We start from the raw sequence: 14,708 nt of genomic DNA, 5'->3' as shown, positions 1-14,708 counted from the left end.
GTTTAATGAAGAGGAAGCAGAGTGATATAAATACAACACAAAAATGTAGAATGATGAACATGATTATTTATCAGATTATATTTACATTCTGGTCATTTAGCAGAGGGAATCCCAACCTAGCCCCCCCCTCCTCCCCCCAGACTATATTTACATTCTGGTCATTTAGCAGAGGGAATCCCAACCTAGCCCCCCTCCTCCCCCATAATGGGGCTCCAAAGTGTCCTGGGTGGTCACAAGACTTTCCTGGATTAGAGGGGTGTATTTAAGCTTTTGGCAGTGTATTTAATATTGACTATCTCAGTAAACAATAATTCAAAAGGGGGGGGGGGACGTCTTCAAATGTAAAATAAAGAGGGCCCTTGGGGGGAGAATAGTTGGGAAGCCCTGATTTAGCAGACGCTCTTATCCAGAGCAACTGTCAGTCAGCTTATTGCAGTTCTCTGGTTTTGTTACAGTTGCATTGATTTAACCCTGAGAGCCACATGCTCAAGCTTAGAATATATTATATTATCACATTAAGGACATCATTCAAATCAGAATCATTGACCTAATAAACATAATTAAATATTTAATTACCATAAAACCATTGATTTAGCAACAACAGCTACACCATTTACCGTTGGGAAGAAACAGTCAACCTAATAGCAAAGAATCTAAGTAGATCTGAGTAGGTTGATGTGTGTGAAATTGTATGTGATTTAGTGAGAGTGTGTATGATGTCTGGATTAGAGTAAGACTATAATGTGTGATGAGTGTCTATGTGTATAACATGAAGTTATAGAGTACAGCCTTCACACTCAAGATGACAATTGTAATCCATATCGTATCACCGTCATAGTTGCATCACAGTTACATTTAATATCATTTTCATAGAAAAACACAGCATTTACACAGCATTTCCGTAGTAATTGACGTTTCACGTGATTATGAAAGAGACATTGCATTAATAAAGAGACGGCTTCACTACAGTACAAATGTGTCCCGTATAAGTGTGTGCCCCACACAAATGTGTCACCCAACGCCCCTGTTCTGATATCTTCCCACTGCTTGTTCTAAACATAGATAAGTATGTAGACAGACATACAAAAGATACACAAACAGAAACCATAGATTATAGAACAATTCTGAGAGAGAGAGAGAGAGAGAGAGAGAGAGAGAGAGAGAGAGAGAGAGAGAGAGAGAGAGAGAGAGAGAGAGGGGAGGGAGGGAGGGAGGGAGGGAGGGAGACCTGCTTTTTTTTCGTATCCTGACGACCCTGTAGAATTTAGAACAGCCATGGTATTATGGAGCTGTCTGAGAAAAGCTGTCCGTCTTTAAAGAGTTTGTCCACAAGGAGAAAGGCACCCTTACCCCTCTCCCTCTGTTGCCTCTGTACAGGACACAGTCTCTTGCGATGTTTGTTTATCTCCAAGGGAAATTGTTCATTGAGATCAAATGTTGTCCCTTTAAGCTCCGTTCCCCTGCTTTTGATCAGCACCTTTTGTTGGTAGTGTTCAAATTTTGTGAGGATAGGTCCGGGACCCTTGGTCTTGTCTCGCCGAGCTCCAAGTCTGTGGAATCGGTGGAAAGCCACCTGTTTACAGTCTCCAGAGGTAGTTTCAAGGCTCGTGCTTCGGCTTTGTATGTCTAATAGCGTATCCCGACTCCTTCTGTTTTCCCTGATTAGACAATTTTAGAATCAAGGGTTTTTTCCTTGGCGGTGATTGCTTTTTTCTCTCTCGGAGTGAGATAATTTCACTCTGGCTAAACTCCCTCAACCCTGTTACCTCCTCACATAACTTTTCAAGTGTTGCATGGATTCCTGCAAGACCGTTAGCCTCTACTTCAACGGAAAGCAAATTGTCAGTGTCTGTAGATGAATCAGTCTTTCTTTTTTTAGTTGGGTTAGAGTTATTTTTTGAGGTAGGGGCATTTATTCACGATGGAGTATATTATTCCTGCGTACCATAAAGCTGCTGTTACTTGCCGATTTCCCTCAGGATCTCCTTACTATCCAGGTAGGCTCAGAACTGCAAGTAGCTGATAATCCTGTTTTCTTGTTGAATTGGTTATTTTCATCAGAAGAAAGGAGTTTTCAGCATCAACAGCTTGCCGCCATCTTTATTTTATTTCGTTTTTTTTATACGTAAAGGTTCACAATTCTAAATCAAATAGCTAAATAATTCATGGTGTCTTTAAAACAATTCCATATGTTAGAACTCCCCTGAGAAGTTAAGATCTATTTATCTTGTACTCTATAGTACTCCATGATTAGGTTGTTTGCTGGTTAGAGCCCGTTTGAAACATTCTGAGAATCAACAATGATTGCTGCTGTTTCATATGACATCACTGGGTCTGCTTTCCTATACAAAGGTTTAACACTATCACATGCTTTGAGGCTTTCAATCAGGTCCTTCCTATCAACACATAGGGCAGTGCCATGAGGCATGTGAAATGCTAGTGTCACATGATCCCACACAAAAAACTGATGTGTGCCAACTTTAACCTTTTTGGCTTTGATCATATTGGCCTTTATGATCAATTCATAGTTGTGGGTCTCAGACACAGCCTGTGCGTTCCAGACAATTGTGCCCTCTCTATAGCTACACATAGCTTCAGCACCTTCAAGAAGTTGGCACGTATCAAACTGTGTCACCTTTGGACTGTGGACAACCACTGTATACATGATCTCCTGCTTGTAAACCACAGTTTCATAGACTCTCAGGACAGGCTTCTCTCCCTCACAGATCTGCTCTGTGTACTTCTGCATGAGATCCTCCAAGGAGAAGGTGAACTTAAAGTTCCCATACCGAGATCCTGTTTGGAAGACAGGGGAGGTGGTAAACTTTTTCAGGAATGATACCTGAGGTTGCCTCTCTTCAGTTTGTAGACTTGAGGAGTGCCTGTCAAGGTAGCGCTTCTCAGCTTCCGTGATAATGATGTCGTCAATGTTAAGACCCCACCACATGAAAGGACCTCTTTTTTGTCCACCCTTAAATCCATCTGACAGGATCCCATCCAGGCCTGCTTGGTTAGTAACATGGGAAACTTTGGATACGTGGAATTCCACATTTTCAGGGTACTTCGGGATTTTTTTATGAAGGTAAATATTATGTTGTAATGATGTTTTCGTTTTCAATATCTCTATACTCACATGTTCACCTGAGAATATTTGCTCCATGTTTTGTATTTTCTTTCCCTGAAAATAGAAGGGTTCACCATTAGGTACTCATCATTTGAGAATAATTCATTTTACTTGTCACAACATCACAATCAAATTATACTTAAATGAAGGAGAAAAGGAATAATCATATCCACAAAAAAAACAGGTTTGAAGAATATAGAAGGCCAGTATTGGAAACATATAACACTATGAAAAATCTGGTAAACCAGGCCTGCAATTCATAGCTGACTTTGAAATGCCTTGTGATAAAGTACACTCAAATGTATATATAAATGCCTGGAATATTTCAATTTTGGAGAATCGCTTATACAATGGCTTTAGTGTTATGTATAGTAACCCTAGGTGTAAAATAGGAAATAATGGCTACTTCTCAGAAAGTATAAAACTGTGAAGAGGAGTAAAATCAGGTTAAACATTACTCTTACAGAATTTCAACGTGGTGAGGATATTAGAAATGTTATCAATGCCTATTGGTTGATAAGTTGTTTTTAACGAGGACAGAATAATTTATAAAGGATTTTTTTCAAATGAACATAGGCACAGAATAAACAAAGGAAATTAACAGTACAGTTAGATAGCAATACAAACTGTACCATAGAGGCACAGAATAAACAAAGGAAATTAACAGTACAGATAGATAGCAATAAAAACTGTACCATAGAGGCACAGAATAAACAAAGGAAATTAACAGTACAGATAGATAGCAATACAAACTGTACCATAGAGGCACAGAATAAACAAAGGAAATTAACAGTACAGTTAGATAGCAATACAAACTGTACCATAGAGGCACAGAATAAACAAAGGAAATTAACAGTACAGTTAGATAGCAATACAAACTGTACCATAGAGGCACAGCATAAACAAAGGAAATTAACAGTACAGTTAGATAGCAATACAAACTGTACCATAGAGGCACAGAATAAACAAAGGAAATTAACAGTACAGTTAGATAGCAATACAAACTGTACCATAGAGGTACAGAATAAACAAAGGAAATTAACAGTACAGTTAGATAGCAATACAAACTGTACCATAGAGGTACAGAATAAACAAAGGAAATTAACAGTACAGTTAGATAGCAATACAAACTGTACCATAGAGGCACAGAATAAACAAAGGAAATTAACAGTACAGTTAGATAGCAATACAAACTGTACCATAGAGGCACAGCATAAACAAAGGAAATTAACAGTACAGTTAGATAGCAATACAAACTGTACCATAGAGGCACAGAATAAACAAAGGAAATTAACAGTACAGTTAGATAGCAATACAAACTGTACCATAGAGGTACAGAATAAACAAAGGAAATTAACAGTACAGTTAGATAGCAATACAAACTGTACCATAGAGGCACAGAATAAGTTAGAGGAAAAACTAAAATAAATGAACTTATTCAAGAAAGATCGAGTGTAATATATTATACAAATTAAGTGAACTGGAAAATGGGGAAAAATGCTATGTCTTCAACATAGAAATCATTATTTACTGAAATTATTTACTGAATCTTGTTACAAATGATGTCACCCATGATTCGCCAAACAATATTTTGTATGAAGAAGCAAAGTACATTGAGCAAGTTTTTGATTCAGTCTCCTCCCTCTCCACTAACCAAAGATAATTGTATGGATTTGTTTCGAATAATAATATAAAATTAACAGCTGTACAGAAAGACTGATGTGAAAGCCAAATTAAATAAGAGGAACTTTTTGAGTTCGGGTGTCACGTTTTATCAAGGTGGGTGGAATCAGGCGCAGAGAGAGAGAGGTTTCAGTGATTCAACAGTTTATTTTCCGGGGCACAAAAAACACGGTCAACCCAACACACAGGGTGAATAATCCAGCACAGGATCAAAATAGACCGGAGAATAAAACACAAGTACTACACCAAATGACATGAATACAAAAACAATTCCGCACAAAACAAGGGCGGGACAACCTACTACATATAAGGACGTTAATTAAACTAAAATACACACAGGTGAAACTAATAAGACAAAACCAACAGACAAACGAAAAAGGGATCGGTAGTGGCTTGTAGGACGGTGACGACGACTGCCGAGCACCGCCCGAACAGGCAGGAGAGCCAACTTCGGCGGAAGTCGTGACATCGGGAAAATTTTAGGGTTGGATGGCATACCAAACCTTTCCTGATATTTTACCTTTATTTAACTAGGCAAGTCAGTTAAGAAATAATGCTTATTTTCAATGATGACCTAGGAACAGTGGGTTAACTGCCTTTTTCAGGTGCAGAACAACAGATTTTAACCTTGTCAGCTCAGGGATTTGATCTTGCAACCTTTCAGTTACTAGTCCAATGCTCTAGCAAAAAAAAAAAATCTACAACTTTTAAGAAATTATAAAATAATTGGACAACACTGTTTGTAAGCTTGTGGCCTTTCCTGCAGTCAAATGACCTAGTGGCCTCAAGTGTGAAATGTTAGTATTATTTTTCATAATTTCTTAAATAATCAACATTCATTGTTGTTAATGCTGAAAATCTGGTGTTTCTATCGCAAACAGTTTTGTTATATTTCAGTCGTCTGTGATGTCCAGTACCAGTCAAACGTTTGGACACACCTACTCATTCCAAGGTTTTTCATTATTTTTACTATTTTCTAGACTGTAGAATAATAGCAAAAACATCAAAACTATGAAATAACACATATGGAATCATGTACAAAGCAAAAAAGTGTTAAACTACTCAAAGTATATTTTAATCTGCCCTTTTGTCTGATGAGTCCAAAATGTCTTTGTGAGAAGCAGAGTAGGTGAACAGATGATTTCTGCATGTGTGGTTCCAACCGTGAAGCATGGAGGAGGAGGTGTGATGTTGTGGGGGGTGCTTTGCTGGTGACACTGTCTTTGATTTATGTAGAATTTAAGGCACACATAAACAGCATGGATACTATTGCATTCTGCAGCGTTTTGCCATCCCATCTGGTTTGTGATTAGTGGGAATATCATTTGTTTTTCACCAGGACAATGATCCTACACACCTCCAGGCTGTGTAAGGGCTATTTGACCAAGAAGGAGCGTGATGGAGTGCTGCATCACATAACCTGGCCTCCACAATCGCCCGACCTCAACCCAATTGAGATGGTTTGGGAGGAGTTTGACCCGAAGAAAAAGCAGCCAACAAGTGCTCAGCATATGTGAGAACTCATTCAAGACTGTTGGAAAAGCATTCCAGGTCAAGCCGGTTGAGAGAATGCCAAGAGTATGCAAAGCTGTCATCAAGGCAAAGGGTGGCTACTTAGAAGAATCTAAAGTATAAAATATATTTAGAGTTGTTTAACACATTTTTGGTTACTACATGACTCCATATGTGTTATTTCATATTTTGATGCAGAAAATAGCAAAAATGAAGAAAAACCCTTGAATGAGTAGGTGTATCCAAATTTTTGACAGTTACTGTATATGAAGTGTAATATTGGGATGCAAACTCATAATTGAATACATTTAAACTCTACATGTATATCTGACATAGTACACGTGTCTTAAATGTTTAAGTCCATAAACATGTGTGTGAGGTGTATACTTTTGTTTCATAGTAGATTTCAAGAAACACTCTGCAGGACCCTGATTTAGCCCACTGCAGTAAAAAGTTAAATGAGATCAAATTCAACCGCTTCTCTTTATGAAGACATGGATGTCTCATGGTTTGGTGGGGTATGCAAAGTGGGTCAACTTTGAGCAGCTTTATCTGCTCAAAGTTGAATGATGATTTGGCATTAAGGTCCAAAATGTCACTTTCTGACCACTTCTTCCATCGGCAAACATTATGGAAAGGTGTGTTTAAATCAAAAGGGATGCTGTCAAAAAGTCATTGAATTCAAATGGATTGACCCCCTTTTGAGACCAGACCTAAGCAGACTTGATTGTTATCTATTCAGTTGTCTGTCTCCCTCATGTTGTCTGTGCCGTAACTGAAACCTTAAATGCATAAGCATGTTTTTTAACTGCTCAATATGCCAGGTGAATAGAATATTTTCAGATTTAAACCCACTTGACTGGCTGGACCTGAATTTTTCTACCACTGACTTCACACCAGTTTTGAAAATATGATTTTTCCTGCTCTCCTTCATCTAAGACCATTGCGTTGTACATAGTTTTGTTGTTGTGAATACTGTCATTATTATTGGTAGTAAATTGTGTAATCTATGTTGATTGTCGTGTAATTACTGTAACAGTTACATTGCAACTTATCAATGGACAATACTTAAGCTGTTTTTAATGATCTGTTACATTAAAGGGGCAATCTGGGATTCCAAAAATAACAAAGCCGTCGCCCTGCCATTTTTTGGGGTAAACAGCCAAGGGATGGGTTAAGTAATATTCTTTAAGAACCAATGGCCACAATATATATAATTCATTTAAAGGTCCACAGATGCATGTACCAATCACAGAGTTCTGCTTTAAATGCCTGGATTCATTATGGCATAAACATCCCTCAAAGAAGCAACACAATGTCATTAATCACTAAGTCAAAATACATTTTAGATAAATGGTGTCAGAAGTAGCATGTATTTTATTTTAGTTACAAATAAACTTCATCAAAGATGCCTATATCTACTGTATATTTAATACATTAAACTCATTGGTTTGACTTCCAATCAAACCATTACCATTCGAATCCAGTATAAAACAATTAAAAATATATATATATATGTTTGAACATTAAAAGACACTTGATTCAATCATATAACTGCATTTACCTGTTTTCAGTTTGCCGCTGGTTGCTTGACTGGTGAGTACAGTATGTAACACCAAACAGATAGTGCTTTCAATCACCTATTACGTGCTGATCCTTTCGTGCAGCTGTCTTCAAATGTATAATGTGTTTACTTGGGTGAGTATTTATGTCCTGTTAATACAACCACACCCTATCAGTGCTCTACTCTGAAACCAATACAACAGGTTATACTATGACATCACCGTGGATGAGTAACACCTGCTCTGCACTACACAATGGTACATTATAATGAGATTAGTGGCACCGCACCCTACGGGCTGGAAATCAATGGATCTAATCATATGATTCAATGGAATTTCATCTTTGAGGACTGCCCATCTAATTAAAAATATGTTATGGTTCTTTTGGTCACTGCCAATTGCTCAGGCAAAATGTCACCCTATGTAAAAAATAAAAAATAAACATTTTTGGTTACAAATGGGCGTGAAGAGTCTTCGCTGAGTAGAGACTGGCTGTTTCTGGTTGGATGGATGGCTGTGGCTGAAAAGTATGAAGTATAGTTGTGTTGGAGAAATGTAAACTGGACTGGAGGATCTACAAGGGGATTGCATGTCAACTTGTGATGGGGGGCAATTACATGTCTGTTAGTGATGCGAGGGTAAAGAGAGATGTCTCCCAGCAGTCCCTCTCTGGTCCTCCTTCCCCAGCCATGTTGTCTCCCAGCAGTCCCTCTCTGGTCCTCCTCCCCCAGCCATGTTGTCTCCCAGCAGTCCCTCTCTGGACCTCCTCCCCCAGCCATGTTATCTCCCAGCAGTCCCTCTCTGGTCCTCCTCCCCCAGCCATGTTGTCTCCCAGCAGTCCCTCTCTGGTCCTCCTCCCCCAGCCATGTTGTCTCCCAGCAGTCCCTCTCTGGTCCTCCTCCCCCAGCCATGTTGTCTCCCAGCAGTCCCTCTCTGGTCCTCCTCCCCCAGCCATGTTGTGACTTCTGAAGGTAATTGGTTGGACCAGATCTTATTTAGGGGCTTCATAGCAAAGGGGGTGAATACATATACAAAGGGGGTGAATACATATGCAAAGGGGGTGAATACATATACAAAGGGGGTGAATACATATACAAAGGGTGTGAATACATATGCAAAGGGGGTGAATACATATACAAAGGGTGTGAATACATATGCAAAGGGGGTGAATACATATGCAAAGGGGGTGAATATATATACAAAGGGGGTGAATACATATGCAAAGGGTTTGAATACAAATACAAAGGGGGTGAATATATATGCAAAGGGGTTGAATACATATGCAAAGGGGGTGAATACATATACAAAGGAGTGAATACATATGCAAAGGGGTGAATACATATACAAAGGGGGTGAATATATATACAAAGGGGGTGAATACATATGCAAAGGGGGTGAATACATATGCAAAGGAGTGAATACATATGCAAAGGGGTGAATACATATGCAAAGGGGGTGAATATATATACAAAGGGGGTGAATACATATGCAAAGGGGGTGAATACATATGCAAAGGGTGTGAATACATATGCAAAGGGAGTGAATACATATACAAAGGGGGTGAATATATATGCAAAGGGGGTGAATATATATGCAAAGGGGTGAATACATATGCAAAGGGGTGAATATATATGCAAAGGGGGTGAATACATATACAAAGGGGTGAATACATATGCAAAGGGGGTGAATACATATACAAAGGGGGTGAATACATATGCAAAGGGGATGAATATATATGCAAAGGGGGTGAATACATATACAAAGGGGGTGAATATATATGCAAAGGGGGTGAATACATATACAAAGGAGTGAATACATATGCAAAGGGGTGAATACATATGCAAAGGGGGTGAATATATATGCAAAGGGGGTGAATACATATACAAAGGGGATGAATATATATGCAAAGGGGGTGAATACATATACAAAGGGGTGAATATATATGCAAAGGGGGTGAATACATATGCAAAGGGGGTGAATATATATGCAAAGGGGTGAATACATATACAAAGGGGATGAATATATATGCAAAGGGGGTGAATACATATACAAAGGGGATGAATATATATGCAAAGGGGGTGAATACATATACAAAGGGGGTGAATATATATGCAAAGGGGGTGAATACATATACAAAGGAGTGAATACATATGCAAAGGGGTGAATACATATACAAAGGGGTGAATATATATGCAAAGGGGTGAATACATATGCAAAGGGTGTGAATACATATGCAAAGGGGTGAATACATATACAAAGGGGTGAATACATATATGCAAAGGGGTGAATACATATGCAAAGGGGTGAATACATATGCAAAGGGGTGAATATATATGCAAAGGGGGTGAATATATATGCAAAGGGGTGAATACATATGCAAAGGGGTGAATATATATATATGCAAAGGGGGTGAATATATATGCAAAGGGGTGGGGGGAATATATATGAATGAATATATATGCAAAGGGGTGAATACATATGCAAAGGGGAATGATATGCAAAAATACATATACAAAGGGGTGAATATATATGCAAAGGGGTGAATACATATACAAAGGAGTGAATACAATGGGGGTGAATACATATGCAAAGGGGGTGAATATATATGCAAAGGGGTGAATAATATACAAAGGGGGTGAATATATATGCAAAGGGGGTGAATATATATGCAAAGGGGTGAATATATATGCAAAGGGGTGAATATATATGCAAAGGGGTGAATACATATACAAAGGGGATGAATATATATGCAAAGGGGTGAATACATATATGCAAAGGGGTGAATACATATGCAAAGGGGAATGAATACAAAGGGGGTGAATATGAATACATATGCAAAGGGGTGAATACATATGCAAAGGGGTGAATACATATGCAAAGGGGGTGAATACATATGCAAAGGGAATACATATGCAAAGGGGTGAATATATATGCAAAGGGGGTGAATATATATGCAAAGGGGTGAATATATATGCAAAGGGGTGAATACATATGCAAAGGGGTGAATACATATGCAAAGGGGTGAATATATATGCAAAGGGGTGAATATATATGCAAAGGGGTGAATATATATGCAAAGGGGTGAATATATATGCAAAGGGGGTGAATATATATGCAAAGGGGTGAATATATATGCAAAGGGGTGAATATATATGCAAAGGGGTGAATACAAAGGGGGTAATATATATGCAAAGGGGTGAATACATATATGAATACAAAAAGGGGTGAATATATATGCAAAGGGGGTGAATATATATGCAAAGGGGGTGAATATATATGCAAAGGGGTGAATATATATGCAAAGGGGGTGAATATATATACAAAGGGGGTGAATATATATGCAAAGGGGGTGAATATATATACAAAGGGGGTGAATATATATGCAAAGGGGGTGAATACATATGCAAAGGGGGTGAATATATATGCAAAGGGGGTGAATACATATGCAAAGGGAGTGAATACAAATACAAAGGGGGTGAATACATATGCAAAGGGGGTGAATATATATGCAAAGGGGGTGAATACATATGCAAAGGGGGTGAATACATATACAAAGGGGGTGAATACATATACAAAGGGGGTGAATATATATGCAAAGGGGGTGAATATATATACAAAGGGGGTGAATATATATGCAAAGGGGGTGAATATATATGCAAAGGGGGTGAATATATATGCAAAGGGAGTGAATACAAATACAAAGGGGGTGAATACAAATGAAAATGGGGTGAATATATATGCAAAGGGGGTGAATACATATGCAAAGGGGGTGAATACATATACAAAGGGGGTGAATATATATACAAAGGGGGTGAATACATATGCAAAGGGGGTGAATATATATGCAAAGGGGGTGAATATATATGCAAAGGGGGTGAATACATATGCAAAGGGGTTGAATACAAATACAAAGGGGGTGAATACATATACAAAGGGGGTGAATACATATACAAAGGGGGTGAATACATATGCAAAGGGGGTGAATATATATACAAAGGGGGTGAATATATATGCAAAGGGGGTGAATATATATGCAAAGGGGGTGAATACATATGCAAAGGGGGTGAATATATATGCAAAGGGGGTGAATATATATGCAAAGGGGGTGAATACATATGCAAAGGGAGTGAATACATATGCAAAGGGGGTGAATACATATGCAAAGGGGGTGAATACATATGCAAAGGGGGTGAATACACACCACTTTTCATTTTTTTTTTTTTTTTTTTTTTAAACAAGTCATTTAAATTACAGTTTGTAATGCAACAAAATAAGAAAAACACCAAGGGGGATGAATACTTTTGCACGACACTGTACGTGACTACATGTAGCGTGTTGTTTCCTGATGACTGTTTTAGGATGTTGTGTGACTTTGCTCTCAGGGAGGGGACTAATAAAAGAAGAACTGAAAAAAGGGAACACATTGTCACTTTGGCCCAACGCCTAGAAACTATGTGTACAAGATCATTATCAGCTTATTGCATCCTGAGAGCAGAGATGCCTAGTTTGTGAATGAGTATCAAATAAAAATGTTTTGGTCACATATACATGGTTTGCAGGTGTTATTGTGAGTGTAGCGAAATACTTGTGCTTCTAGTTCCGACAGTGCAGCAATATCTAAGTAATCTAACAGTTCCACAAGAACTACCTAATACACACAGATCTAAGTTATCTAACAGTTCCACAAGAACTACCTAATACACACAAATCTAAGTAAAGTGATGGAATAAGAATATGCACTACAGTTAAAAAGTTTGGGGTCAATTAGAAATGTCCTTGTTTTTTGAAAGAAAAGCACTTTGTTCCATTAAAAAAACATCAAATTGATCAGAAATACAGTGTAGAGTGTACATTGTTAATGTTGTAAATGACTATTGTAGCTGGAAACAGCAGATTTTTTATGGAATATCTACATAGGTGTACAGAGGCCCATTATCAGCAACTATCACTCCTGTGTTCCAATGGCACGTTGTGTTAGCTAATCCAAGTTTATAATTTTAAAAGGATAATTGATCATTAGAAAACCGCTTTTGAAATTATGTTAGCATAGCTGAAAACTGTTGTTCTGATTAAAGAAGCAATACAACTGGCCTTCCCTAGACTAGTTGAGTATCTAAAGCATCATGTAATGAACACGAGAGGAGAGAGCTGGTCTACACTTGAGAGCTGGTCTCAAGTGTAGGGCGTAGCAGGTGTTTATTGCAGAGGACCACAGGAGGAGGCAGGTAGCTGGGTCCAGGGGCAGGTAGAAGGTCATACACAGGGGTCCAAAAATGTCAACAGTACAGGCAGGGAAAAGGCTAGTAATGTAGTCCGGGAGATTAGGCAATAGGTTGATAACAGGAAATCCGATAGACTAAAGTACAGGCAGGGAATAGGCAAAAGGTGTCGTTAGTGAGGCAGGCAAAAACTGTCAAACACAAGAGGAGTAACTCATGGGAACCACAACGCACTGAAAGACATGTGTCACAAAACAAACAATACCTCACAGTGATAGGGTGCAAAGAACTGAACTAAATAGTGTGTGATAATGACATACAGGTGTGTGAACAGGTTATTGGAATTCAGGTGATTGGGATCTGGAGCGTGAGCTGCGTTTTAGATTAACTGTCTTCAAAGTAATGACTCGGGACGTCGGGTTTGATATGAAAGCTTCTTTTAGTAATAATACTTGTTCACGTTACAGTTAACAACTTTAGATTCTACAGAGCAATGCAGGTAAGATGCTAGCGGAAAGTCAGCTTAATCACTTTGCACCTGCACATAACTGGCATTCTGGAACTTGCAGTCAAAAGCGTAATTCAATACTAACCAATAAAATTCCATATGTAAATAACTGTAAAGAAATGTCTTTAGATACCCCCCCCCCGATGAACAACTGTGTTCATCTAGATCTCTAGGCAGTATATGAACTGAATAGGTCTCCTCAACAAAGTCCCTGAAGCAGTACGAACTGAACATGATCAAACTAGGCCATCTCGGTCTGGAAACAGTTCCTCAATCTTTCCTGGTTTACAGGTTTGTCTGGGTGTGTTATCTTCTCCAATGAGTTCAACATCACCCGCTTTCGGTGGGGGGAGCAGTGGTGTGTCCCAGCAGTGTCCTGACTTTAGATCCCATGAGCTCCAGGCGTGGCAGCGTCATTTTCTTAAGTGGGGCTACCCTGGACTTGGATGCGACAAGACTTGTTGTTTCCCTGGATTGTGACTCACCTTGCAAGTAAGCTACTGCACTGTAAGCCCTTTCACTTGCATCACAGAATACGTGTAGTTTCAGGGTGTGGTTATTCTGTGGCCGCATGTCTGTTCTGTACCACCTTGGTTTGGTGAGCTGGTGTAACTGGGGTAGTTCTGAACACCACTGTTGCCATTCTCGTGTCAGATCAGGTGGTAATTCTTCGTCCCAGCTGAGTCCCCTCTCCCACATTTCCTGGAACATGCACTTGATCCTGATGGTGAAGGGAGTTAAGAAACCAAGAGGGTCGAAGATACGTGCAGACGACTTCAGGACACTTCTCTTTGTGTTTTCCTTTTGCTTTAGAATGCTCAGTAGCGGCCTGAGGTCAAACACAAAGTCATCTGTTTCCGGTCTCCATACTAAACCTAAACCTTCCGCACTAATCCTTGTGTTTCTAACGTCAACGGGTGGTCAGTTGTCGTTCTCTCCTCCTATTTTGTTTTCAGTTCAGGAGAGTTGGTCATCCACTTGCAATCGACAGCATTCGCTTTGCAGTTGTTGTCACAAGGTAAGCCTCTTCAACATTGCGTGAACTTGCAATGAAGTCATCTACATAGAGTGACTCTCTCAGTATCTCTACAACTTCTGGT

The 14,708-nt window shown here is 39.0% G+C and overlaps 1 long non-coding RNA gene across 1 annotated transcript; it reads right to left on the bottom strand.

The window, feature by feature from the left end:
- Nucleotides 1-513: 513 nt before the first annotated feature.
- Nucleotides 514-8,112, bottom strand: LOC118380957 (uncharacterized). The gene is made up of 2 exons (XR_008068552.1): nucleotides 7,884-8,112; nucleotides 514-3,178 (listed from the first exon to the last, which is right to left on the bottom strand). It is a non-coding gene; the product is annotated as an uncharacterized LOC118380957 (long non-coding RNA).
- Nucleotides 8,113-14,708: the final 6,596 nt, after the last annotated feature.

The sequence above is a fragment of the Oncorhynchus keta genome, chromosome 18 (genome assembly GCF_023373465.1).
Source record: "Oncorhynchus keta strain PuntledgeMale-10-30-2019 chromosome 18, Oket_V2, whole genome shotgun sequence".
Taxonomy (NCBI): Eukaryota; Metazoa; Chordata; class Actinopteri; order Salmoniformes; family Salmonidae; genus Oncorhynchus; species Oncorhynchus keta.
The sequence above is the reverse complement of the archived record's forward strand: the minus strand, read 5'-3'. Positions and strand labels throughout refer to the sequence as shown.